This window comes from Enhydra lutris, unplaced genomic scaffold, assembly GCF_002288905.1.
Source record: "Enhydra lutris kenyoni isolate GAN:26980312 unplaced genomic scaffold, ASM228890v2 scaffoldscaffold21, whole genome shotgun sequence".
NCBI lineage: Eukaryota > Metazoa > Chordata > Mammalia > Carnivora > Mustelidae > Enhydra > Enhydra lutris.
The window spans coordinates 24,929,029-24,954,880 of NW_019154105.1; the positions used below are offsets into that span (position 1 = coordinate 24,929,029).

General features: G+C 41.1%; 1 pseudogene; it reads right to left on the reverse strand.

The window, feature by feature from the left end:
• The window catches only part of LOC111148843, a 142,424-nt pseudogene extending 126,512 nt beyond the window's left edge, over nt 1-15,912 (reverse strand).
• Between the last annotated feature and the right edge of the window lie 9,940 nt (nt 15,913-25,852).

Consider the following 25,852-nt stretch of genomic DNA (forward strand, 5'->3'; position numbering starts at 1 on the left):
GTAACTCCATACTTTACCATTCTTCATCAGTTTTCATCCTCATGAGTACCAGATGGCTGCTGAACCATGAGGCTTTACATCTTTATTCCAGCCAGGAAGAATGGGAAAGAAGGAAAGGACAAATCCATGAAGAAACATGCCAGCCATATTGATCCCATTACAAGCTTTCTGAAGTGCCACACATGATGACTTAAGTCTCATTGGCTGTAACTCTGTCACATGACCACCCCTAGCAGCAAAGGAGGTTGGGAAATTAAATATTTGTTTAGGCATTGTTGATTAAGATAAAAATTAAGATACTTTCAGTAGGAAAAGGGTAAGAGAGATGCTATTGGGTCAAGATCCAGCAATATATATCACAGAGCATTCACTGAGTATCCTAATGAGCCAAGGAGCAACCATGTTTGAATCCTTTTCCTTTGGGCATTTTCTCAAATTGTGAGGAAAGACTTGATGCCTTTCATAGAGCTGTATCACCCAGCTATCATTTGGAGTCTCCTTGTGCTTTTATAAGTCAGCGTTCTCCAGAGAAACAGACTCAATAGTAACATAGATGATTGATAGATACATAGATATATAGATATAGATTCTTATTTATAAGTCTACATCTAGAGATCTATATGTATATATATTTCTTTACCTATCTAAAGAGAGATTTTAGGGAATTGCCTCATGTGATTGTGAGGGCTTGGAAGTCTGAAATTCATAAGGCAAGCTGGCAGCGTAGAAATTAAGAGTTGATGTTGCAGTCTTGAGTCCAAACTGCAAGACAGCCCATCAGGTGAGAAATTCAGGCAGGATTTCTGTGTTGAAGTCTGTAGGTGGAATTCTTCCTTCTTTGGAAACCTCAGTATTTGCTCCTAAAGCCTTTAACTGATTTGATGTCCACTCACATTATAGAGAGTAATCTACTTTATTCATAGTCTACTTATTATAAATGTTAATTACATCTAAAATATCTTTACAGTGACATCAAGACTGTTTTTTTAATCACATAACCAGCACCATAGCCTAGCCAAGTTGACACATAAAATTAACCAGCGTACTCCTCAAGATCTATTTCAAAACCATAGCCTGAGGAGTCCAAAGCCCTTTCCAAGATGGCTGCACATTTTTTGAAGCTTTTGTTTTTAGGGCTACCTCAGGCTCCATAACATACGCAGCTTCCATCCTACATCGTAGTCTGAGTCTGCCCTGAAATTCAAACCTGTTCTTAGTATCCCACTACAAAAAAATCACTTGAATACGGCATTTATGGATTTTAAAGACTGTTCTCAAGAATTATAGAATTGGGAGATATCCTTCCACCATTTCCCATATCCTTCTTCCCATCCGAGTCAGCACCTTTCTTTTGTACTGATCCTCCATCAAAAACCCAAATTCTTTCTCTCCCATGTAGACAAAATTATTTCCCTTTTCTCTGATATTTAAAATCACAAATTTTCATGTGTCTGGGGTCTACCTCAAAGCTTTATTAACATAGTTTTCTAACAAAGACATTTCTTTCTCCAATTAGAATTCTGGTGGCATCGTTAAGTTAATAACATTTTTTTCACTTCTTTACACCCAGGAATGTGAGACCAATACATGTGACTCTTGAGAGAATTCAAGATTTCCAGAGAAAATAGAGTAATAAAGGCACACAGGGAGAGAGATCCTCAAAAGGTATTACAACACCCAAAACAACAACAACAACAACAAAAGGCATTACAACACAGAACTATTGCCATCTTCTTTTGCCAATTAGCTCAAGCTCTTTAGCAAGGCTCACAAGGTCCTCATCTTCCTAGTTACTTTACTTATGCTGTCTACCCTCAAATTCTATGTTCCTGTCATGTTAAACTACCAGCTAGGCTTGTCTTTGTCCATGCTGTCGCTTGTATCTATAAAGTTCTATCTACCTCTCTCTCTCTCCCTCTGCCAGTCATCCTGGTGAATTCATCCTTTAAGAAGCTTTTCCTGACTCCTCCATGGAGAATATTCCCATTGCTTCTTGTACAATAATTCTCTCCCAAAAGGACAAGGACCTTAGTACTCTCTATTCCCTTGTGCCTGCTATAGCATTAGGACCACAGCTCAATAAATACTTGTTGAATTGGATCAAATTCAAATGAATTGGCACAGAACATATTCATCCTTGGAGATTTTCCACCTAAAGTCATTGTAAGGCCAAGGAAAATTTCATTTCTGGATCCTATATTTAAAACTACTGTTACATTGTAATGCGCTAAAACAGAACTTTTCACTTTTAATAGGGAAAAAAAAAGACCATTCATATAGATCCTTGAGAATGTATTTGAAGACCTCCCCCCAAAAAAAATTTTTCTGAAGACCACATCAGGAGAGACACTGACTTAAAAAAAAAATCAAGTTATATTCTATGGAAGAAGATGTTCAAATGGGAATTATTACTACAAAATAAAAAGTGTTATCTTTATAACTGATAAGACTTTCATTTTAGATTATTCTTAAAGCCCAAAGGGAAAATGTCTAGGATCCTAAACATTATTCAGACTCGTTTCAGAAACATGGAAGTCATAACATCTGGGGCAGTTTTCATGACAGTATGAGCGAGACCCTAAGACAGAGCATCTAGCCTTCATACCAAGATAGTGATAATCTTCATCTCACAGATTCACATTCAGCAAGGTCAAGGGCAAATCTGTCCTTGACATTAGGGCAGGCTGGCCCTGCAAGTTTATCCCACTGTCCATCCAAACTTCACTCCTTCTCTAACACCACAAACTACTGTCTTCCAGAGATCCTACAAAAACATCTGAAATTTGAAAATTGTATTTCCTCTGTTAACAGGATGCCACACACATCAGTCCTCTAAAACCTGCCAGGCACCAAAAATGTGGCTGGTGGTTCCACTTTGGGATTTTATCCAGAATGCAGAATCTTGGGCCCTATCCTAGGCTATCTTCCACTGCATGCCTCAAGGAGCTCCTTTGTTGGCAAGGAGATACTCTGCGGTCCTTCCACTCACCCTCCTTTCTCATCATCTCAATTCACTCAATTAGCTCATGGTGTCCTGTTAGCTTTCACATGCAACTGTAAGCCCTGCCCTCACTGCAGTTCTGGCTCCAAGATTATCCTCCTGGGACATGGCAATGGATTATTTCAATGTGTGCAAACCACTCACCCTGGACGTTCAGAGGTGGCTTCTGGCTGATGAGCTCTGTGATCCTAATCTTATCAGAAGACAGCCCACCAAGTGAAGGCTGGTGTAATCCTCTCCGCTGCCAGTGCTCTTTTACTCTCCAGTAAGTTTTTGACTCCAAGGGGCCTTTGGGTTTACACCACAGAAAGTGAAGTCCAAACATTTCCCCCTTCTCCAACTCCTCCATCTACAGCTGCTTCCAAGGAGCTGCTGTCAGAGGGCCCAGCTCTGTGAATCAGTGCCTCAGCCAATATCCCTGTATCTGTCTGCTTTTGGCCTTCCTGCTCCCACTGCTCAGGCAGATTGCAGAATGCTCTCCTTGGGATCTGGAGCTTGCCAGACTGCTTTGGATTTGGTACTTTGGATTGTACCTTTTCCCTGAGTCTGTGTTTGCCCAAAACAGTGCTATGGATTTTCTCATGCCCAATAGCTATAGACCAGCCCCTTTCTAGCCCTAACTCCTGGGCTTGAGAGGAGAATTTACAGCAAACAATTTGGACCCTTGGCTGGGAAACCATGTGGAAAAACAGGGCTATATGACCCAAGGATGGAATTTTTATTTCAATTTTTGCTCATCATTTACCATTAAGATAAAAGGATTCATGCGTGCAAATGAATAATGTTGACAGATTTCTAAAGAGAGAAAGAAAAGAAAGAGTCACATAGATTAACTGATATGAACTTACTACAAAGACACTTGGGGAGTCACAATAACACAGGAAGTTACTTCCTTGGCCTTATTGGCTATGTGGTCACTCTGGTTCCCAGAAATTCCAACAATAACATGTGTCTGAACTTTCAAGAGCAATGACAATAACCTCATCTGAAGTGACAGGCTCTCAAGTTATTCACCTACCATTGATGTTTCCCCAAAGAGAGTATTTGAGTGGATTAAACAGAATGTTATGCCTCCATGGGGCAGAGTTCAGAGCAAGCTTCAGAGAAGAGGGGCTCCCTTGGCTTCAGGTCATAAATGATTGCCTTCAGCTTACAAACCTTTTCATGGCCCTATAAATGGTGACTGGTACAGCAGGTTGGTTTCATCTGCAAAGTTCATACAATGTGCTGTGTTTCACTTTCATAGTGAAGATGACCGACATGGAAGTTTTCCCAATGGGGAATTTGTAGGCAGCTAACATATACAGCCTCAGGAACTCCTTCTCAGCCCTTCCAGAAGACCCTGCAAAGGAGAGGGAGAGTGCTGGCTAGGAATAGGAATGAGATGGACTTAAGGAGATTCTCTGATTCCTCACTCTGCGCCACTACCAGCCACCTCATAAATGGAAGTGGCCAGACAATTGGGATTATTGTCTGTGCTAACATGACAGGTGTTGGGGTGGGGTGTTGCCATCACCCTGACCTCTACCTTGCCTTCACTTCATTCATGACTTTAAGCAGATTATTCTGACCCATGTGGAACAGGTGATGACGTACATTCAGTCATTGCAATGAATACTGGAAAGTTTGTGTATATAATCTCCTCTATATAAGCTCTGTTATTATTGATTTAGTGCTTTTTATGATGCCCCTTGACCAATGTCACATGCACTGACCTGCAAGGAGGCAGAGGTTTTATTTATAGGTAGCTTTAGGCTGCTATTCTCAAAATGCTGCTTACCTTCTTTACCCCACCCTTCCCTCAATAGAATAATTCTCCTAGAAGATAAAAACCAGCTCCAGAAACAGCTACTGAAATGTTTACCTATTGCTTTTCTTTGTCAACAAATTTCACCAACAACGTCCAAGAAAGCCTAGAGAAAAGACCCTCACAAAAGCATCCTGTTCATTAAGGAGAAGTTTCCTACACCATGAGGACCTCTTTATATCCTTACATGACCCCCACCCCAAATTGGCAGACTACCATTTCTCCCCACCCCTCCTCCAAATTATGCTAAATGTGCTTTGAGGAGCTGTAGATTGAGAAAATATGTAATGATAAAATAAATTCAGTGCCCCTTTTTAATTGAATGTATAACTTACAGATCGCAAGATCTGCATACATTTCTAAAAATAGCCACACACACCTGGGAAAGAAGTATTCTTGAGCAGTTTACAGACACTGCTGATATCACAGACCTCTTGCAGAAATTCTGTATTAGAGCCAATGTCAGAAAATAGTTACCTAGGGCTTTTGCTCTGCTCTAGGGATCTATGTTTTTCCTACCCAGAATGCAAGGGCATCTGGGCCAGGAAGTGTCCAAAAGACTCAGTGTGTTTTCAAATTCTCTCCAATCTGGAGAACTCCAAAAAGCTGAACAAAGGGATCAATTACTCTGGGATTAATCAGGGATTCTGATCTCTCCTGGAGTAAGAATGCAATATCTAATCAAAGCTAGAGTTTTAAGCTAGAGAAGGTTATCCAGATGTCTCACCTTTCCCCATCCTCAAGAGCCCTTCTAGATCAGCTCTGGAGCCTGGTTGGGCCATAAGTCTGTGAGCTGTGCTTCTGTTTTAAAGCCAAATTAGAGTTGGGAATTCCAACTTTGCTACTTAGAGATGTGGCTTGGATTGTGTCATTGGTAGTCATTAATGCTAGATGGTAGGATTATGTGTCTTGACCTTCTTGTGTTTGGGTGGGACCACATAACTGTGGTCAGTGAATTTTGGCAAATGTCATGGTGTCACTTCAGGTCAGATCATTTAGTTACCATTCTGAGACCCTTCGGGGCTTTCTCTCCCCCTAGCATTTGACCCCGGCATCAGAGATGGTGGTTGTTCTGCAAAACCGGGTCTCTGAAGACTGATGAGCAGAGCATCCTTGCTGAGCTAGGACGGGCAGGTAGCATGTTGGGAAATGAACCTTTGTTGTGTTAAGCCACTGCAGCTTTGTAGTTGCTTGTTCCTGTGGCACAAACCTAATATAACTTGACCAGAGAGACTAGGTTATACTGCATGATCGTTCTGTGTTTTAGGTTCCCCAGCAAAATTAAATGGGAAAGTCACATATTTTTATTTGTTATGAAAATATCCTATCACATCCGATCTCCCTCTGATTTGACTGGAATCAAGTTGGTTTTCATGAGCGGGGAGCTGGGAAAAGGCAGCATTGCCAGGGTGTTGGCGACGTGGCACACTTCTGGCCAGGCATCTTCCAAAGCAGCACCGTTGCTCTGTCCCTACAGAATGAGCCACACAGGCAAGGCAAAGAGGGGCAGCCCCTCCCAGAAACTCGGGAAACATGAGACTGAGCCTTTGTGTTCTCTGGGTGTCAATCTAGTTCTTTTCATGAGCACAACCTTTTTTGTGCTTGAGTTTAAATGGCATTTTGAATCTTGGCCAATTTGAATCATTCTCGCCCCTCACCCTGATCCTCCCTGGGACTCTTGAATACACTTGAGTTTGTGTTTGGACAGTTGCAATGATGTATTTCAAACCCAGTGTTTAGCTGCACACTCTAATGACGGGCAAGGACTAATTGGGCAGTTTGGCACATGTCAGGTTCTAAATGCAGGGATGAAGGTTCTAATGGTAACAGAGGGAGAAATAGATTTGTCCTGAACTTGGCAGCCATGCAACCATGCCAAATTCTGCCAGCCTAATGCTTGAACATTTCCAGACCTAAGACTTTTCTAAAAAATGGAAAAGCACCGTGGAACCACTCATGAAATAGGAAAATAAAAATCCGCTTTGCAACACCTTTCACAAATACCAGTGATTTGGGCATGACCCTTTTGGGTGAAGGCTTTTTAAGAAGCATGATATTTAAACATGTCCAACATCATTATTTCCCCCACTGCCATCCCCTTCCTTTGATAGACATCTCATTATTAAGCATCATATTATTAGCACAAATGCTTTCTGTAGAAACATAAAGGCAAGGATGCTTATTAATCAGAAACCAAATTTTCTATTCAGGCTTATAATCAGGGATCTTGGAAATTGTGAATATGCTTATTTAGTTGAAAGCTTCCTCCCGTGGTACTTGATCTGCCAGGATGATGACGTTCTAGGGAAGGTGTGCTGAGACATTGAGAAACCACTTAAAGTGGAGCAGTCCTGGAGCAGTCTCTACCAGGGAGAGCCTTATAGGAATTGATGCAAAGAGAGCTAAGAAGGGTGTGCCAAGGAAAAATGTCTCCCCACTGATTTGCCTGCATTTCCAATGCAGAGATTCATCCCTTCTTATCTTAAGGATTTTTTATTCTATAAGATGTAGTGAGTTAGTAAAATCCATAAACTCTGAGGTCATGCTCCCTGTATTTGGGTCCTAGCTCTGCCACTTCATGACTGCATGATCTTGGGGAAGTTGCCTAAATTCTCTGAGCCACAGTCTCTTCATTTATAAAGTGGGATAATAGTAGTTCTGCCTCATAGAGGCCCTGTAAAGATTAAATTGAGCTGATATATGTAACACATGGAATTGATCTGATAATAAGCTTCTAACCTGGAGCACATGGAATTGATCTGATAATAAGCTTCTAACCTGGAGCTCAAGTTCTGCAAACAGCCAAGAGTGGTGGCAATGGTCCAGTGCAGGAGCAGTTACTTCTGGACCCAGAAACTTTCCCTTGACAAGGACTTCTTCTGGGGTTTCCTGTTGCTATATAACCTTCCCAAGGTTTTGTTCAGTTCTGAACTTCCCAAAGACTCATAATGTAGGTGTGGAAGGTAAGAATGAGGGGAATGAGCCCAAGACAGAACCATCCCCTTTCTCCTTGAAGGTCTTGGGGCCACTGAAGATATCCTGGGCCCCATCAGCTGAAACTGGTTTTAGAAGGTGATCAGATAACTCCACGTTAGGTTAATTTAATGACTCTAAATGCTAAAGTGACAGATTTTTCTTTCTTCAATACACTCTTGTTTCCAGCAAAAGATCATTAAAAAGAAAATATGATTAGTTCACCTGGCCCAAGAATGTTCAAAACCCTTTTCAGAAATTATAGGATCTAAGTCCCTGGGGGCAGTCCTTCTCTGTACCCAGTCCCAGAGAACAAAGGCACAGGACATTTGCCCACCACCTCTCGTCACATAAAGGACAGTGCCAAGAAGAGGTTGCTCCTATCTTTCTCCAGTTTTGGAAGTTAAATTCACAAATGCATGCCCTGTCTCACAAATGGCTTTGTCCTCTGTCCTATGCAAACTGCTGAACAAACAAAATGGAGGTTTTAAAGTTCATGCTGCCCTTTTTTTTTTGGACTCTGAGAAAATGTAATCCTTTCAGTTGGTCATAGAAAATAGATGAAGCTATCTGTCTGGCTTGCTTGGTAGGGAGTAAATTGACTGCCTTCCCATCTTCAAGGCTCTAGTATCTTTGTCCAAACCCTCCTATTTGGTAAAATTCCTGAGGCACAAGGTAGGCGAGCAGGTTATTTGTATTTCTATCTGGATTTTGCGTCTCTCCTAAAGCAAGTCATCAAATATCTGTCTAAGCACAATCTCCCATTTTCTTCAGTTCCTTTGTTCACATTGTAAAAGTTCATGTTTATTTGCTATCAATGATTGAAACCAGGGCAACAGGCCTTGGGGGGGGGGTGTGCAGAAAAAAAACACCAATACACCATAATATAAACCTTTTTAAGAAGACATTTTTCTGGGCCTGGAGTCAATTTATCCAGAGTTCGGTTGCATTGAGTTTTGCTGTGTGCTGTTTTTTCTTTTGCTCCTATTCCAGGTTAATGGAGTCTTTGAATGCCAGCCCACTGAATCCTTCCTCTAAAATGACATTTTGTGTTTTCTTCCAAAATTTCTCTTGACAGGGGCAGGATGGGATAAACAGGATCTTCTCAAGGAACTGCTTGCCCAGAAGACATTTCTCTTGGCTATGAAAACAAATGGAAAATCCTAAACAAACATAAGTCTTTGTATTATTGGGTTTTGCAAAAGTAAAGAGAAACATGTATTTATTCAATGGGCCCATCCCCCTGGAAAAGCCTCAGAGTGCCAAGAAAACATGATTAGGGCTCTCTGAGGGAAGGAAGCCTTCCTATAACTACCATTTTCTTTCTCTCTTCTACTTCCAAATCTGCAAATAAACTTGCCAGTAATGTTATCCTTTCCTCCGCTAAAATGAGATTTCCCCACGTGCACTGCCAGAGGGCAGGACCCCATGGCCAAATGAGAACGAGTGCTGGGAATCTGCTTTAATGATCAGATTCCTCCAGTCCCTTTCGGAGGCATCATGGATCTGCATGATGCTTCATGGCCATGCAAGTAGGATAGACTTAGATGATTACACCTGGACTATAAACAGTAATTTATCTGATGTTTAATTTGGAAACTTAGAGCTTTGTCCAGATTCAGCAATGGTATTGACTTTTATTAAGATATATACCAGATAAGGAACTAAGAATTTTATGCACACCGATAAGTTCATTTAATTGATAGGACAACCCTATAAGGTCGATATTATTATCACTCCTTCTCACAAGTGAGAAAACTGAAGGACAGAGAAGTTCATCAACATGCTCAAGGTCACACAGCTGATAAGTGACAAGACAGAATCCCAAATCCTGTCCTGCATTCAAAGTCCAGGGCCTTCACCACTATTGTCAAAGTGCTTCATGGTTGACCCCTAGCAGAGTAACTCTCACATGGTGGATTTGAAGCAGATACTTGTTGGATAAATTAAACAACAAATAAGTTGATCCTTGCAATAGTCCTCTCAGGAAGATTAATACTTATAGTTTTCAAGGCAGGTAAAGGGAGCTGCTGCAAGAAATGACCCCTGGGTTTCAGTGGCTTCACAGAGAAAAAGCATAATTCTCAGGCACATCGCAGTGTGATACAGTTGGTGATTTAATGGGGCTGGTCTGTTCTCTGCAGTCATCTGGGAGCAAGGCTCCTTCTAGATTATGCACCTCCATTTTCAGTGCTTTTCTCCCAAAGTTGGCCTGAGCATTGTGGTCTTCAGGCTTGCACTGTCATCCAGATGACAGATGATAGATGTAAAAATAGAAGATGGTTTGGGGACTTTTAGGGGTAGGCCCAATAGTGTCATGCATTCCATTGGCCAGGGCTCGGTCATATGGCCCCACTAACTGCAGAGAAGGTTGGGGAATGTAGCTCAGGAAGAACATGAAATGGGCCCGGTAAGCACACAGCTTTGTCTCCACCATAGACTTATAACCCTCTTTTATAGATAGAAATCTGCACATTTATACTCTATTTCCTTGACAAAATCCTTTCCTCCTACTTGAATAGAAATTTCCATCATTCGAGTCACTCCCTTGAGTATGATGGCAAAGATGGGAGTTTTGCACACTTAAGGTCAGATATAAAAAGAACAAACTCCTTAGGATCATCATCACTAGTTTTCTTGTGTTAGCACAGAATAGATTGGTCAACAATATGAGAAATACTCTAGCATTTGTTGGGACATTTTAACAAGGGTAGACTCGGTGAAAAATTCTGGGACAGAATGTTTTTCTGAGGACAGAAGAAACATTCTAAAAGTATGACATGGTGAGGGAATGCCTAGTTTAGGATAAAATATATGTACATGGCTTAAAAACTTCCTAAGCTTATCTGTAAAGAAGTTAATTATCTTGTTCATAATGACAAAGAGAATCAGTTGTTAAACCAGATCATAAATGTATTCATCTCTTTATTTATCCAGACTTGACTCACCTAGGTGACCTCATTTTGAGGGACTTGGTTTTCATTGAGAAGTGTGTTTTAAGCTTATCTAAGTGGCAACTGGCAATGTCCTCCTCCTATTTAAAATGATAGCCCATTAAAGGCAGGCTACTGTTTACTTTCCCAACTATTGGGGCTCTCAAGTTTCTAATTTCTAATGATAGGCTAAATTATTTATAAAAGACATTTATCTTTCTTACTCTAATTATTAATCTCTTGATACTACTGGTGGTCTCAAGGCTGTGCCTTAAAAGCTTAATGCATTTTGTATCAGTGTGTCACACTTGCTGGAGATGTCTCTGGCTAGACACAAAGGGGTTAAAGAATAGGACTTGAGGTGGTGCCAGACAATTAGATAATTATAAAACACTTGCATGTTCAAGTCATCTTACAAGCATTATGTCTGAAGTCATGACTACCAAGTTTTGCTTTCTTAATTGCGCATCAGGCTTTTTCAATGTCATCAAATTCAAAAATGAAGAAAAAACATTTCTTATTTTTAAAGCATTCTGTGATTTTTTTTCCTCAATAACTTTTCTTTACTGGTATGAAAATATATTCCCAAATCCATAATGATCATGGTAGCCAACTCTGACTGAGTGCTTGCTATGTGCTAGGCTTTGTGCTACAAACTTTGCAAATGCTATCTCATTTAGCTTTCTAAACCACCCTGTGAAGTAGGTGATAATAAACAGCAAATGCTCCAGGGACTCATTTAATATCATTACAATCCTCTGTGGTTTATACTCAAAACTTTATTGAACTAAGAAGCCATCAACTATAGGGCAGACAATGTTATGGACTGAACTGTGTTCCCTCAAAATTCATTATTGAAGTCTTAACCCCCTAGTACCTCAAAATGAAAAGCATTTGGAGATAAGATCTTTAAATGAGGTAAAATGAGGTCACTAGAGTAGGTCCCAATCAGATATAACTGGTGTCCTTATAAGAAGAGAAAATTCAGACACAGGTACAGAAAGAAGACAATGATATAGGGAGAAGACCGCCACCTACAAGACAAGGAGAGAGGCCCCAGAAGAGACCAACCCTGCCAAAATCCTGATCTTGGACTTTTAAACTCCAGAACTGTGAGGAAATAAATTTCTATTGTTTAAGCCACCCCCTTGGGGTCCTTTGTTATAGCAGCCCTAGCAAACTAATACAGGCACTATTATTTTATACTGGCACTGTTAAGAAAGTAGCAAATTATGACCAAAGTTTTAGACATACCCAGAGAATTCTTTCATGGAGACTAACTTTCATCAAACATAACTCTTGCACATACATAAAAAAGGAAATCATAATAGAAATACATGAGTTAAGGTGTTCCTAAAACTTCTTCACAAAGAGTATGTACGACTTTTCTAAAATATTCTTCTATTCAGCTCCATTAAAATCTATGATCTTCCACACAGAGTTATCAAGTATACCATGAAGAGTGTTGGTGATGCAACGTTTCTTAAAAGAAGACCGCTGTTGTCTCCAGGTTGCAATTCAAGCCACAGATACCCATCCTGGACATTTTGGTGCTGACATAGTTTTGATCCTGCTGTTCTGATTCATCTCTGTGTATGCACTAAATTTTGTGTCAACTAACTCTTGAGGTAAAATTTTCGCATTCAATAATCAGTCACACAACAAATAGAAAGAGGGAGGAATTTGAAGTGAGAGAATAGCCGAGCCCGAGGGAAATGCCTAAAGCAGGAGAAAGGGAGGACCCACACCCAACACAGTCATGGATGATAATCACCCACCTTCTGATTGGCATACGAACCTGCCATTCTCCCTGTCAGGCGATAGAGCTATATTCTGTGTGTCAATGATGCCCATGGGGTGCTCAGGGCTGAAATGATCTGAGTTATTCCAACTGAACCCGAAGATGATGTCATAGGGAGGAAGGCCAGAGGGGACATTTGGCCCAGGTCTACATACACAAAGAAGCTCGAATTTTAAATTAGGGATTTAAAAAATAAATAAATAAATAAAATAAATAAAATTAGGGATTTTTTTTCTCATTTAAAAAATATTCCAGTTATCTCAAAATATAGAAATAATAATGACGATTCTTCCTTGATTTATGAAAGACCCTAATCCCAAACACAAACTTATGATTTGTCCATCTTTGCAACAGATATTAATAGAGTGGCTACTGTGATTTGCGCTACTAAGCCAAGTGGGTGAGCTCTAGATGTCCAGCAGATTTATGCATGATCTCTTGCCTTGGAGGGCACACTGTCCCCCTGGGGGAGTAGAATTTGTAAACTTGCAATTGCCTTGGAGTGATGAGTAATCACCTAGAGGTGTGTGGAGGGGGAAAAAGTGAAATCTGACTTAAGAGCTGACTTAAGACCACGTCAGAAAAAGTTTCATATACAAGAAAAAGAGGCCATAGCCTGTGGCTTGAAGGAAGAATAGGTGATTTGGTGTCCAGATATGGGTGGGGAATTCCCTACAGGAAAAGCAATATAAACGGGTAAATGCAAACACAAGACTAAGACATGGGGTGTGTATAGTAGGGGGAGGAAATGTCATGGGAAAAGCAGCTGAAGGATCTTAGATACAAATGGATTTTAGTACTGCTTTCACATTAGAACAGGAGTCCTGAAGGCCAGGACACTTTTTATAAAAATATGGATATTTATACCTTAGCACAGATCAACTGACTCAGATCAAAAACTCCAAAGGTAAGACTGTAAGTACAGCTGGGCTTAAAAATCACTGGGTTTTTTCTTTTTTTTTTCTTAATGTGAATAGACTTGATCTTGAAGTTAAGTGTTCTGAATCTCCTGGTTTAACCCTCCATACTGGAGAAAAAGAACCTATTCTCAGCATTATGGCGATGTGTCTCAGGGTCACACAATGCTATGGAAACATTCCAATTTTGGAGAAAGCAGTCCGGACCAATTAATTTGAAAAAAATCTCCATCCTCCCAGGTGATTTCAGTGTGACAAAGCTTATGTGATAGAAGACATCCAGTGAGTTATATTGAGTTTCACATTACCTGTCTAGCAGGTGATAGAGATTGTTAACATCCAGAGAACAAACTGAAATTTCCACTTTTTATATTAAGAATCTGGCACCACTTGGAGGAAGAGATGTTGACCTGCATTGTGAAGAGCAGGATTATTGCTCAGCCATGACCTTGGCAGTTGCTACCATGACTTTGATTTTGCCTCAATCAGTTGCCACCTCTTGGGATTGTAAATATTGACACTCATCCTCAGAGAAATCAATAGCTGTGTATTAGCCTCCAATTTCATATATTGATGTGCAGATCTGAGGGCCTCTGGAAAATACGAGATGACTTCAGCATTTGAGAATGCTGCCTCACAGCTGAAGGCCTGCGGATTTGCATTTCCCTCAGTGATTCTTGGCTTCATGACTTCTCTCATTATTATCTCTCTGCAGTGTAACGGTATGCAGAATTTTGGCAGAAGCACGTTAGAAGCCAGCAGAGAAGAAAGGAATATCAGCTTTCTCAGAGCTCAACTTCAACCTCCTCAAATTCAATAGAGTTAATTCTCCGAAATAACTACCAAAATCTTTTTTTTTTTTTTAATTAAGCCTTTCATTGAAAATGTGTTTTGTCTTGCTCACAAAGTCCAGGGATTGGAGTACCCTGGGATAGCCTTTCCATCTCCAGTCTCAATTCAGGTGCGTAGTCAATCAGATCGAACGTGAATGTTTCACATAGTATCACCACCACCTGGACATACTTGCTATACATGATCCTCTATGTTTATTTTACTATGGTGATGGCTGTTGTTTTGATGAGAACCGTGTCTAATGCACAAAACAACCGGCTCTTCTGTCAACCCTGTCAGGCACTGTATGTATACATGAGACTCCCTGGCTTGGCGGATTGCTTTGGTCAAAGGGATGCAGGCATTGACAAAGAAGCTGTCCTCTGGTTCATAAACTTGAGTAAGGCACGTATGAGGTGACAAACCACCTTAATTCCAGCTTGCTCACCTAGGAGACTGCTTAGAAAAACTAGGAAGAGCCAAAGGGTGTATCCAAAAATAACTGACAAGCCCTGCAGCTTTCACTCCGGGAGTCCTGTGATTGTTCCCTTAGGCAAAATTGGCAAAGGTTTGGTGGGGGCAGGGAGGAGAGAGCCCTGCACTCACATCCCTCCTTGGTTGGAGGATCAGCACTGTCTCCTCAGGAAGCCCGAGCTCGCCAGCTCTAATGGGCAGGAGGACGACAGGACGCAGAACCGAGGTCAAAAGATGGCTCTGCTTAGGAAAGTTCGCTAGAGCAGCAACTTGCCCGGCTGCTCTGCCCTGACGACCGGAACTCGCCTACCTTTAAACTAAGCTCACGTGGTTTCCCACCTTCCCTCAGTCGTACGTTAAGTGAGGATTTCTGCTTTTCAAAAAACTACTAAATAAGATGATCTGCTCGCGCTTCTAACAGTTATAGAAATGATGAAGTCCTCGTGGTAGTAACTTGGGAAAATACAGAAGCACACAAAGAAAGAAAAAACGCCCCTCGACCCGCGGTCCCCAGGCCAAGGCACCCGCCGCGTCTCTTCCGGCTTGTCCACGGCTCCTCGTCAGCGCGCATGCGTCTACGCGTGCGCGCATGCCCACCGGCGCGTGGATGTGTATATTCCAACTGTGAAGGCCAAAGTAAAACCAAGCTCCCACCCAAGCCAAAGCCACGATGGGTGACGCTCAGCCATACCCATTTGTAGTTAAGACCAAGGACTACCAGGGCCCTGCCTGGGCCGTGTGATGCTAAGGAGACCGTTGTAGTTCTAATTTACGGTTTGGCTACGCCAGGCAGCTCGGTGATAAGCACAGTTTGGTTGTCTCTGACGGATGCCAGGTGGATTGTGGCCACGCAATCTTCCTTCGCAGGCGCAGCCCGTGGAATCCCCCGAGCCCACGTGAGGCCCGCCCCTGGGCAGAAGGCAGGTCCCACAGGGGGCCCCCACAACAGAAGGGCTGAGCCCGTGGCGGCAGTAACGAAGGACACAGAAGCCCTTGGGCGGAGAGGAGAGAGGCGGAGAGCTTGGGAGCGCGCAGGAGAGGCCCCGGGTCAGACTGACCGGCTTTTCCGTAGTGTGCACGTTTGCTCCAAGAAGCCAGGCTCTGGTGTACCTTCTCACTAGATGACCTGCATCACTTCCAGGAACGCGCGCAGACGATTTGCTGAGTTTTGACATTTTTCGCCCTCTCTGAGAGCTGTCAGCTTGGGAGGCAGGATCCTCTTGTGGGCAGAGCTGGTGTCGGCTGCAAAATTAAAAGCAAGAAATAACCACAAATAAGAGAGCACGAGTGGCCAACTATGTCTCGATCCTGGCGAGGGCTGTGGAAGGCCATGTGTGTTTATGTTCTCCCTCCAGCTGGAGCCAAGGAGAGGTATCCGGAATGGTGGCATCCGGAGGCCTCAAGAGGCAGGGCCTGCAGCCGGGCAAAGGCAGGAGAGGGTGGGGGTGCGGGGCGTTCTGCTGGCAGGTATACGAGGCCCTGTGGAAGCCAGTGAAGCTTACTGTATTATCTAGAATTTTCTCAGGGCTGGCCTAGGCTCTTCGTTGGGGGAGTGGCCTGAAGGACCCAGGCTTAGTCATTTTTTCCTCCCCAGTTTTTGCTGATTATGAGCTGGAATGTGACATGTTTTCTTTTCTAATAGGGTCATCATTTTTAAAAGCTAATGATTTTCAAAAAAAAAAAAAAAAAAAAAAAAAAAGCTAATGATTTTCTCCACTTAAGGAAGCGTGTCTCTGTCTCAAACTAAGGGAAATTGTGGCATGTAATTGGTGGTGACAAAAAAGTCCCGTGAATTCCGTGTCCTGAGCAGTCAGAGAAAGGATGGGAGCGTATTACCCAATGCTTGAGAGAATGATGATCCAGCAAGGGTGGGACAAATTTTATGAAGTTCCCCAGGGGCAAATGTCAGACCCAAGTGGCAGATCAGTGCAGGCACCACAGGATCCAGATCCAGGCTAACACAGTCTGTTAGCCTAGGGCAGGGGTTCCCAAATTCCTCATGCATGTGAAGTTCCTTTTCTCAAATTCTGAAATCATGCCGACACCTCCAGCAGAGTGTCAGTAGCTGTTGACTGGGAAATGGAAAGGTGATTCAAAAATAATTAAACACATTTAAAAGCATATTACTTGACAATCAAGTTCTGTAATAGCGCATAGTTAAAAACCAGTGTTGTAAAGAACTAGCACAATAATTTCTACAATTGGGGGCGCCTGGGTGGCTCAGTCGGTTAAGCATCTGCCTTCAGCTCACTCAGGTCATGATCTCAGGGTCCTGGGATCGAGCCCCGAATCGGGCTCTCTGCTCAGCAGGGAGCCTGCTTCCCCCCCCCTCCCTCTGCCTGCTTGTGATCGCTCTGTCAAATAAATAAATAAAATCTTTAAAAAAAATAATTTCTACAATTGGTTGAATATTCAATATACAGCCCCCATGTCATTTCATCCCGGACTCCATGTGGTGCGTCATTCCAATGTTTGAAATGGTAGCCATGATTAATTCCTTCTGTTCCTCAGGATTGTGAGATTCTCAATGTATCCCCATAAGATGTCAATGGTATGATGATGTGAGGACCTGGGCAGCCACTACTATTCCAGAATTAAGTCAATATTGAGACAGAAAGCCCCCAACTCAGTGCCCTGGAATATATTCATGAAAGAGCTTCTGCACTGCACAATGGAAGTGAGGGGAAGATTCATCCTTCTGGAAAATGAGATTTCCAAAGATTTCCCAAAGCTGTAGGAAAACTTCTTAGTATATTTGGACTCATGACTCCCGACACTGTGTTCTACATACACACACACACACACACACACACACACACACAATGGCTCACAGCCCCATGTATGTGATATGGCACAAAAGGCATTAACTATTGGGGAATCCCTTGTGTGTTCAATCACCCCATGTTGGTATTTGGTGTCTTGATGTGGATGATATGTAGATTCACTTTTTTGGTTAAGTGAATGCAGCCTTTCCACTGAATTTGAGACACGTGCAAAGTCAACTTCATCTTCCATATGAGTCTGAAAGTGGCAGCCAAAGTTTTATCATTTTACCTTATCTACATCCAACAGGGCCTAGAAAAGGGGAAAGAAGGTTTCACCTTCCATCATTTATGGAGAAGGTGCCAGATCATGGTTGAAGAACAGAAGCTCTCAGAGAACCCTCTTTATTGATGTCTTGGGGCTGTGCTGAATGGCACAGAAAAATGACTCACAGTTTTCTCAAGATAAGTGAAATGCAAAAGCATTACAAGTTGGTGCCTACTATATGTTTACTTATCAAGGCATTCAGTTTTCCCCGAGTTCAATTCTTTTTTTTTTTTAATATTGTATTCATTTATTTGAGAAAGCTAGAGACAGAGAACACTAGCAGAGGAGAGGACTGAGGGAGAGGGATAAGCAGATTCCCAGCCCAGCAGGGAGTACAACCCAGGCTTGATCCCAGGACCCTGGGATAATGACCTGAGCCGAAGGCAAGTGCTTAACTGACTGAGCCACCGAGACACCCTAGATATGTTCAATTCTTTTTGAATCACCCTGTGTATACTTGCCAAAGACTATAAGTATTCAGTAAAACTTTTGAATTAATTTGTATTTTTCTAATCACCAAAGCTCTGAAACACAATATAAAATAGTGAGACATATGTGTATCATACCACAGAAACAGACCACTTTATAAAGTGACATGCCCTGTTATACTTACTTTAGTTGACCCTCAGAATAATCCCGTAATATACATACCTGAGCCCCATTATATAGATGAGGGAAATGAGGCTAAGAAAGACAAAGGCACTTGAGCAAGGTTTTTCAAAGAGCAGGTTGGAGAACTGGGATTCCAGTTCAGGCCTGGTAATTCACGGCCCTGGGTCTTAGTCCTAAACTGTGTTGCCTTCTCATATAAGGAAAAACTTAGGGGCTTCTGGGTGGCTCAGTCGTTAGGTATTTACCTTAGGCTCAGGTCATGATCCCAGGGCCCTGGGATCAAGTCCCGTGTCATGTTCCCTGCTCTGCCTTCTTCTCCCTCTCCCACTCCTCTGCTTGTGTTCCCTCTCTTGCTGTTTCTTTCTCTGTCAAACTGATAAATAAAATCTTCAAATAAGGAAAAAACTTGATTTTCTTAGAATAATATCGTGCTGTTACTCTCTTTTCTTGGTATATTAAAAGTAAATATTTTAAATCTTGGATTTGGTTTGTTGTATCAAGTTGAAGTGTATGAAATTGCTGCTCTTTGATCACTTCTGACTTATGATTCAACCTAATAGTTTCCTTCTTTGAAAGGAAAGGAAAGGAAGGAGTGAAGGATGGTGAGGAGAAGGGAGGGAAGGCAGAAGAAAGAAGGAGAAAATGAAATGCAAAAAACCCCAGAGTGATAGAAAAGCAGAGCAGATGGAAGGAAATATGGGAAGAAAAAAGGTATAAGAAGAACTTTGAAATTACTAGCAAAGCTCTGTCACTCTCTCTTAATTCCTGTTGCCCTACAGCTTCTCCCCCCACAATATTGGCTTTATTGTCTCTTGCCTTTGATCAGGATTTTCACAGTCACCAGACTCCTTAAATAATCAATAGAGACCAACTGTATCATATTGTCTTTCATTCTCTACTTTTTTTTTTTTTTTTATTGCGCACATTTCTTGTTACCACCCCGAGGGATTAGGAAGAAAGGAAAGATCAGCAGAACAAAGTCTTGCATTTATTAGGAGCGTATAAATACAACTTTCTCTTCCCAGGGGGAAAAACACTGGACCAAAACAAAAATGCCCTCAATGTATGAATTTATGGAAACATAAAGTTAGCAAACACTGAAGTTTCAGATGAGAGGCATGACCTCAATGTTGAAAGAAGAGAGATGAGAAAACAAAATATGAAAGAACCGTTTTTTAAATTAAATAATTAGTTTGGAGATGATATGAAGCATTTTCTAAATGAATCCATTTATAGGAAGAAATAAAAACATTTGAACCGTTTAACACGTGTTAAGTAACAAATGATAAATCCAGGGAGTGGTCGAAGTCCTGAAACTTGGAAGTCTTGAAAGGACAAATGTTCTCACCCCCTAATGCTATCTCTGGAATCTATATATGGTCAGCAAACGCTGGTAGGAGAGAAATGCTCTCTCCATGATTATTATAATATTGCTACGCTCCAACACCACCAGCATGCAGAATCACATTTGGCTCTAGCCCAATGTGATATGAAAGAAAAAGGACTTTCTTCCCTTGTAAATGTTAACAATTAAACTGGATCAGAATGGCAAGTCTAGGAGCCAGCGCGCCCTGTTTTCTTTCGCAGTATCTTCCCAGATGGCACTCCCTTGGAACAGCATTGTATCTTTGGCTCCCTTTGGCTGCCCACAGAGGAGGACAATGGTGAGACCGGCCCCAGGGCATGCTGCTGGTTACCTCTGTGCCAAGGCACATTATTAAAAGTGTCTTTGTAAGGAGACACTTGCCAAAAGATGTCTCCCCAGAGCACATGGCCTCTTTTTTGGATCATTCGTATTCTCCAAAGGAAATGATCTGAAAAGATCTAAAGTACACATTATCGATACTATCACTATTAATTACTATTAAGGCTTTATTAGTTGGCTAGGGTTGTCATAACAAGGTATCGTAAACTGGGTACCCCAGACTAAGTAATAGATTGGGTGGCTCAAATAATGGAAAATTTTTTTTTCTCACAGTTCTGGAGGCTGAAGTTCAACATCAAGGTGTCAGCAGCACTGGTTTCTCCCAAGGCCCCTGTCTCTCCTTGGTTTGGAGATGGATCTTTCTCCCTGTGCCATCACATGGCCTTTCCTCTGTGGTCACACATCTCTGGGGTCTCCTTTCGTACCCAAGATGCGTCTTATAAGGACACCAGTTATATTGGATTAGAGCCCGCCCTAATGACCCCATTTTACCTTAATTACCTCTTTAAAGGCTTTATCTTCAAATACAGTCACATTTCAAAGTCCTGAGCTAAGACTTAAACATACGAATTTTAGAAAGGCACAATTCAACCCATAATAAAGGCCTCTGAGGCTATTTTTTGTCTTGGAATTGCACGACTTTGTTTTTAATTGAAATCTGTCTTCGTTTAAGAGTGTTCTAGCTGTGTCCATGTGGTTACAAAGTGGAGTCAGACCATTGCACCTGCTTTCTTTTGCTCTCATGGGCCTGTTCCGCTCTCATGGGCCTGTTCCATCTTCTTCCTCCTTTACATTTTCAACCTCTCCAGTGTTTTTATGTGTTAGGCATGTCCCTATAGCACACAGCTGGAGTTTTCAAAACCTCTAATCTGAAAAGTGGTATCTTTTCAATTTTGAGTTTACTTCTGTTACTGTGATTACTGAGACAGTCACCTAGTAGTCTATTAGTCATCTCAGACTGAGTTATGCATCTTGTTCTGTTGTCCCACATGCTTCATCTTAAATCATACAATTGGTGTGTTACCTTCTTTGCCTTTCAAGTGAGCATAGGCAGTTATTTTTACTCAGTGTTTCACCACTACATAATGTGGATAGCCATACCTCCAGACTCCTTTCTTCTGAAAGCCAATACCATGTATTGTGAGTTGGAAATTGCTTTGTTTGTTCTATATTGTAGTTACTATGATAGTAGCACTTTATTTCTAGGTAATAATTTCCACGTTGCTCACCTTAGGCCACTACGCCACAGCAATGAACAACTCCAAAGTCTACATTGGCCTTAACACTGATTTCTTTCTCATTCATATTACATGCCCATTTTTGCTTATGCTCTTCATCCTTGGCCCAGGCCCAAGGACCTGTCCTTGCTGAAGTCCTGTAGAATGTGGCAGAAGGAAAAGGGAGATAGGGAACATTTTGATGGCTTTGAAAAACTCTGCTCAAAAAGTGACAGATTTTACTTCCACTGACAGTTTATTGGTTAAAAAATTCACACAGCCATACCTGACTTCATCAGAGTGTGGAAATATAATCCTTCCAAAGAAATGGCTCCATGGATTATGGGACCAAATTTGATGTCATTGGGATGGGAGGTATGATCATCCCATGAAAAGAGGCAGCCTACATTTGGGAATAAAAATGTAACCCACTATGCATTAATCACTGCAGTCTCAAAGGCTGAAAATGGTCATGTAGCCAGCTGAAAATTGCAGTTTCATTATAATATAAGAAAGGGACAATGGCTATGAGAGACAGCTATCAGTCTTCTTACAGTGCCCACTCTAGATATTTTAACACACTTCATATCTGTATCTTCCTTCCAGGCAACACAAGACCTTGTGATATTCTAACGCTTATCACCTTCACAACCTAAATGCTATTGAGTGTTTCAGTTATACCTTTTATTTAGTCATACAACTTACACATTAACTTACTGTTTTGTTTAGTCAAATTACACTTAGGTTTAGCCAGTATTTACTAATATCTAGAATTCTTTCTCCTGCAGTGAATATTTTAGATTTTTCTCAGTGAAGATTTGTTGGTGGTACTCAATTTTTATTTATCTAAAACAAAAGAATTTTGCCTTGATTATTGAAAGATATTTTTGGTTTTCTTTGAATGTCTACATTGATAACACTTTTTCTTTTAGCACACTGCATACTTAATATCTGTTTTTTGTCTTTTATTACTATCATTGAGATGTTTGCCATCTGTCTGATTGCCATTGCTTTGGAAATTTTTTTTCCTTGTTGCTTTTAAAATTTTTTTTATTTTTTATTATATTATGTTAGTCACCATACAGTACATCATTAGTTTTTGATGTAGTGTTCCAAGATTCATTGTTTATGTATAATACCCAGTGCTCCATGCAATCTGTGCCCTCTTTAATACCCACCACCTGGCCAACCCATCTCACCACCCTCCTCCTCTCTAAAACCCTCAGTTCCTGGTTGCTTTTAAGATCGTCTCTCTGCTTTAGGCATTTTACAGGTTTATTAGAATATGCCTAGGTGTGAATTTCCTTTTATTTAATCTTCTTGGGACTTTTTAGACTTCTTGGTTCTGAGGGTTGGACTCTTTCAATAAACATTTCTATAAAATTCTCAGTTACTTTTCCTTCATGTAAGCCTCTTCCCATTTTGTCTTTTGTCTCTTTCTGGATCTCTAGACCACCTCACCGTATCTTTATGTATTTTAACCTATCTTGCATATCTTGTGTCTCTGTTATAGCCTGGGTAATTGAATGAGATCTATTTTCCATTTCACTAATTTACTACTCAGCTGTGTCAAATCTGTTTAATATATCAAGTGAGTATTTTTATTGAGGTGAAATTCACATAAGATAAAATTAGCCATCTAGAAGTACACAATTCAGTGGCTTTTAGTACATTCACAATGTTTCATAATGCCCACTTCTATCTTGTTTCATCAGAACATTTCACCAACCCCACAGAAAACCCTGTCCCTATTAACTGGTCCCTTCTCATTACCCCCACCTCCCAGGAACCATCAATATGCTTTATCTAACTATTCTGGATATTCCATACAAATAACATCATACAACATGTGACCTTTTGTGTGTGGTTTCTTCTGTAACAATCTCTTTGAGATTTATCCATGTGGTAGCATATCTCAATAGTTCATTCCTTTTGATAACTGAGTAATATTCCACAGTGTGTATATATCATGGTTTTTTTTTATCCTTTCATACATTGATGGGCATTGAGGTGATTTCCAGGTTTGGGCTGCTCTTAGCCCCACTTTTCAGATGGGAAAACTGAGACACAGAGAGGTGAGTGACTTGCCTGAAGTCACACATTTGATGAAGTGGAGAGCTGGGATTCAGTTCCAAGCAGTCTATCTTTAGCATCTTTCTTTTCAAATACCCCTTCATTTGATAAATAGTTAGTGAGAAGACATTGTATTCCAAGCACCATAATGTTTCTTCCACCTCTGCAGGCAAAGCTAACTATTTCCTTCTCTGTTTTCCCAAGGTATCGCTTATTTGAGATCAACTTCCCCATGAAACTTAAATATTCCTAGGCACTAACTCTCCATTGACCAGACCTCTAGTTTTGGCTTTATCAAACTTGAGCAAGATAAAGGAATGAAGAGTGTAAACTGAGACTTGTACTTAAAATAATCCGACTCTTTTCTTTTTCCTCATAATGACACCATGAGGCAAATATTATTGTTTTGGAATGGAATGTCAACACTAATAACCAAGAAAGACTAAAAACCAATAAAATGGAAGAAGATTACGAGAGTACCAGAAGAATAAACATTGTTAAATGTCTATACTACCCAGAGCCATCTATACTTTCAATGTCATCCTGATAAAAATTCCACTGGCATTTTTCAAAGAGCTAGAGCAAACAATCTTAAAATTTGTATGGAACCAGAAGAGACCCTGAATTACTAAGGGAATGTTGAAAAAGAAAAACAAAATGGGGGGCATCACGTTGCCTGATTTCAAGCTTTACTACAAAGCTGTGATCACCAAGACAGCATGGTACTGACAGACACATAGACCAGTGGAACAGAGTAGAGATCCCAGATATGGACTCTAAACTCTATGGTCAACTAATCTTCAACAAAGCAGGAAAAAAATATACAGTGGAAAAAAAGATATTCTTCTCAATAAATTGTGCTGGGAAAAGTGGACAGCTATGTGTAGAAGTATGAAACTCAACCATTCTCTTATACCATACACAAAGATAAACTAGAAATGGATAAAAGACCTCAACATGAGGCAGGAATCTATCAAAATCCTAGAGGAGAACATAGGCAGTAACCTCTTTGACATTGGCCACAGCAACTTCCTTCAAGATATGTCTCCAAATGCAAAGGAAACAAAAGCAAAAATGAACTTTTGGGACTTCATCAAGATCAAAACCTTCTGCACAGCAAAGGAAACAATCAAGAAAACAAAGAGGCAACTCACAGAATGGGAGAAGATATTCGCAAATGACACTACAGACAAAGGACTGATATCCAGATCTGTAAAGAACTTCTCAAACTCAACACACACAAAACAGATAATCATGTCAAAAACTGGGCAGAAGACATGAATAGACAATTCTCCAAAGAAGACATACAAATGGCTAACAGACACATGAAAAAATGTTCATTATCATTAGCCATCAGGGAGATACAAATCAAACCCACATTGAGATTCCACCTTTCACCAGTTAGAATGGCCAAAATTAACAAGACAGTAAACAACAGGTGTTGGAGAGGATGTGGAGAAAGGGGAACCCTCTTATACTGTTGGTGGGAATGCAAGTTGGTGCAGCCACTTTGGAAAACACTGTGGGAGTTCCTTAAGAAATTAAGAATAGGGGCACTTGGGTGCCTCAGTGGGTTAAGCCTCTGCCTTTGGCTCAGGTCATGATCTCCAGGTCCTGGGATCGAGCCCTGCATTAGGCTCTCTGCTCAGCAGGGAGCCTGCTTCCCTTCCCCCTCTGCCTGCCTCTCTGCCTACTTGTGATCTCTCTCTCTCTCTGTCAAATAAATAAATAAATAAACAAATATTTTTTTTTTTTAAAAAGAAAGAAATGAAGACTAGAGCTACCCTATGACCCTGCAATTGCACTACTGGGTATTTACCCTAAAGATACAGATGTAGTGAAAAGAAGGGCCATATGTACCCCAATGTTCACAGCAGCAATGGCCACAGTTGCCAAACTGTGGAAAGAACCAAGATGCCCTTCAACGGATGAATGGATAAAGAAGATGTGGTCCATACATATAATGGAGTATTATGCCTCCATCAGAAAGGATGAATACCCAACATTTGTATCAACATGGATGGGACTGGAAGAGATTATGCTGAATGAAATAAGTCAAGCATACAGAGTCAAGTATCATATGGTTTCACTTACATGTGGAGCATAAGGAATAACATGGAGGACATGGGGAGATGGAGAGGAGAAGTGAGTTGGGAGAAATTGGAGGGGAAGACAAACCATGAAAGACTGTAGACTCTGAGAAACAAATTGAGGGTTTTGGAGGGGAGGGGCGTGGGGGGTTGGGTGAGCCTGGTGGTGGGTATTATGGAGGGCACATATTGCATGGAGCACTGGGTGTGGTGCATAAGGAATGAATTCTGGAACACTGAAAAGAAATAAAATAAAATGGAAAAAAAGAGTAATGTTCAATATCATACCTCATCAAGGAAATGCAAATTTTTTAAAAAGTGAGATACT